The sequence below is a fragment of the Notamacropus eugenii genome, chromosome 2 (assembly GCF_028372415.1).
Source record: "Notamacropus eugenii isolate mMacEug1 chromosome 2, mMacEug1.pri_v2, whole genome shotgun sequence".
NCBI lineage: Eukaryota > Metazoa > Chordata > Mammalia > Diprotodontia > Macropodidae > Notamacropus > Notamacropus eugenii.
Window position 1 is genome coordinate 167,522,515 of NC_092873.1, and position 3,620 is coordinate 167,526,134.

A 3,620-nucleotide genomic window follows, 5' to 3' on the forward strand; every position below is an offset into this window, starting at 1 on the left:
CCATTTACTCCAAAATCCATCTGTGATGTGAAGTCATATGAAACACATCTTTCATCATCCACCCCATTATACACAACAAACTAGAACAAGAGCATATTAAAAAGGCTCCAAACAAGAATATATTAATAGATAATATTGGGCATGTTTATGACTCAATAGCCAGTCTTGAAACTAAGAAGTCTCAGGTCTAAGTTCTGCCTTTGATATATAATGGCTGTGTGACCCTGGGAAAGTCAAATAAGCTTCAAGTACCATAGGAAACTCTCTTAAAACTGTAAGTTACAGAAGAAGTACCGAATTGGATTGACAAAGGAAGTTTTCAAGCTTGGGAATTATCTATAAAAATAAAGCTATAGGTACAGTCTCTATCCTAGTCCCTATTCAGTTACTACCCTATTTTTTTGGACAATTATGTTGTAATTTCATCAGGATTTCAATAATAATTTGCTGAATAAATATACTTTTTTCTAAGGTTTATGTTATCCCTATATACAAGGCATTAGAAACCTAGATCCTTGAATTAGAAACTATTTATATTTTCACTCAAGTTCTAAACCTATTTCTGCTAGAGTCATTGGTTCCACTCAGAAACAAAAATTTTTCATACAAACACCTTCTGAGTGAGTAGGTTGTAACCTAAAGAGGCTATGTGTTTTATCCGAAGGTAATTTGTTCATTGGTGGCAGAGGATTAACTAAAACTCTGGCATTATCTGTATTGTACAGCACTGCTTCTCTTAGAAGAGACACTGAAGAGCAACTCTTCTGCTTTTCAGAAATGGAGATATCTACTCAAAGAGAAACCATATATCTCCTAATTAGTGATGTGCAAGTGTCTCCTGACAATTGAATCCCAACCATGTTTGTCATGGCAATAAGAAGCTTATATGTATCCTGAGCATATACCCTACAGAGGCAAAAGACAGAAACAAAGGTCTAATTAGTAACAAAATATTCTTAGCAAAGAACCCAACACAAAATGTGTATCCATCTGTTGATAAAAAAAACTGGAAAACAACAACTGTGACATAAAACGTAAAAGAATATTATTGAACACTAAGAAAAACTGAATGTGAAGAGCTGTGATAAACATAGGAAGATTTATAAGAATAAATGCTTATTGAAATAATTAAAATAACCATCCATGGTACCTTTATATTGCTTGCTCTCTCCTTGCATTGATGAGTCAGGAACACATGACTACCTAACCCTTCGAGGTTCCATAAGCAAGGGGTATTTTTTTTCTAGTGCTATCAGCTTGAGCCTTGGAGCCTTGGCTTTATGGATATTCCTCTCAATAGTAATCATCAGTTATAGTTACCATCTCACTTATATCATCATTAGTATTCAGAGATTATAACCATAGAATCTTTTAATCAACTAAGGTTGATTACTTTTTTACAAAGAGATATTTACTGAGAATATATAACAAGAACAGTATTTAGGTGTGTGTATGTATGTATACATACATATATATGTGTACATTTATTATATATATGTAGATGTATATATGTATCTATGTGCATATATATGCGCATATGTATACATACATATTTAATATGTGTATGTATTTACACATACATATGTACATATGTATGTAAGTAAATGTACATATCTATATGTATATCTATCTATATCTCTATATTTGTATCTATATCTCTATATACAGAGAAAGAGAGGGAGGGAGGGAGGAAGGGAGGGAGAGGGATATAGAGAGAGAGAGAGAAAGAGAGAGAGAGAGAATTTCCCACTAATACTCAGCACTTACCTATACCACTACAGATACTAAACAAATAAATTCAAAATTACAACAATTACTATGAATTAGTTATTCTGCCAAGTTAATTCCAAGTACAGCAGAGACGATGAACACAATCCTTTGTTTTTAATATCCAGAACCTTAACTTCTAGATGAAACCACTGCTGGGCCGGTTCTCTGTCTCTCCCTCTCCCTTAGGAGTGTGCTGGTAGACTGGGATGGGCTTTCCATACACACATGCAAATGTATGTGTCTGGTGTTCTTCCAACATTTTGATGCTCATGAGGTCACAGTATGTGTTCAATCTCCAGTGTTTCTTTCTTTATTTTTTTCCTTTGAAATAGCATTGTTCATTTCTGATCAATGAGTAATATTTAAAATTCCTTTCTTCTTAGATTGTTGAGGTGTATTAAGTTTAAAGAAGATAATATCTTCATCTTCAACTATGCAATTTCTACCTTGTTGTCTGTATTTCCCAGCACCCTTGACAGCATTTTCTGAATCTTCCTCTTTAAAATCATCATATTTCATTACTTCAGTCATAATGAATTCCTTTTCAAAATCTGTATGAATCTTTCCTGCTGTCTGAGGAGCCTTCATCCCTTTCCTGATGGTCCATGCATGTACTTCATCTGGAACTGGAGTGAAAGAGTATTCTAGTTGAAGTGCTGCATAGCCAGCCTTTGGCAAAGCCCTTTGTATCATTTTCTCTTCCAGATACTTCCATTTCTCCCCAGCACTCATTTCTTGTAACTTGAGTTCCAAGTGCCCACTAAAAGAAATGACTAAGGTGCCTGGATCATGCTTACCTACGTATTCTTTATCTGATGTGGTCCTTTTCTGAAAGGTTAACCAAGTAGATCATCGGTTTTGAAGTTAGAAACAGGTATTTATTCAACACTTCAGTCTCTTTGTCATTCGAGTCATGATAGTAGTGTACAGACTTCTTTTCATCTATAGCCTAAGTTTTTATTTTGTACATTATGTCATATTCAGGTTTTAATTTCTTGTCTCCTCTCACAGCAACCTTTTCTAGTTTATCTGTTATGGGCACTATCATTTCCTAATCTTTAAGTTGAAGCTCTTCATGTATTATTTCTATATCTCAAACAGGATCTACACTTCCTTCGATATGAGTAATGTCATCATCTTCAAATGATCGCATTAGATGAAAGAGTCCATCACAGTGGCATTTATGTGACACAAAAAGGCATTTCCTAGCCCCTGTCACAAGGCCAGCAGTATCAACTGCATTCAAAAAGACTGGAATTTTGCTTGGAGGTTTGTGATATTGGCATAAAAAGTCAAATCTATCATCTGGTATGGGTACTCAACTCTCTTTGGGACCAATAGTGCAGAATGGGAAGTTTTCTGCAGCTACCTGGCTTTTTGTTAGGACGTTGAAGAATGTAGATTTCCCAACACTTGGTAATCCAACAATACCAATTTTCAGTGAAGTCCCAAATCTTCCAATGATTGGATGGGATTTAATTCCATCACCTCCTTTTTTTGGAGTCATCTTGCTGAGGGGGTGACTATGACACAGAAGTCCCCAGCATGCAGGGAGAAAGGAGATGGAGGCAGACTGTAGTGGAAGGAGGGGAGAGCAGAGGGTAATGTTGCTTTATTTAATAGACACAACAGGAATAAAAGTTCCAGTAGGACCATGTACTCAAGCAACGGTAGGGTGTGTTGACAACTTTGGTGGGAAAAGTAAGTCCTTGGAGGTAGAGAACCATGTTCTGACTGTTTCATGTTGTCTCTGCATGAGAGATTGCAAGGCTAATTCTACTCCCAGAGGTCTGTTGTTGATATTTGATCATTTCAGTTGTGTCCAAATCTTTGTGACCCATTTGGGATTT

General features: G+C 35.8%; 1 pseudogene; it reads right to left on the minus strand.

Annotated features, from left to right (window-relative positions):
• Positions 1-2,118: 2,118 nt before the first annotated feature.
• Positions 2,119-3,277, minus strand: LOC140522876 (obg-like ATPase 1 pseudogene; annotated as a pseudogene).
• Positions 3,278-3,620: the final 343 nt, after the last annotated feature.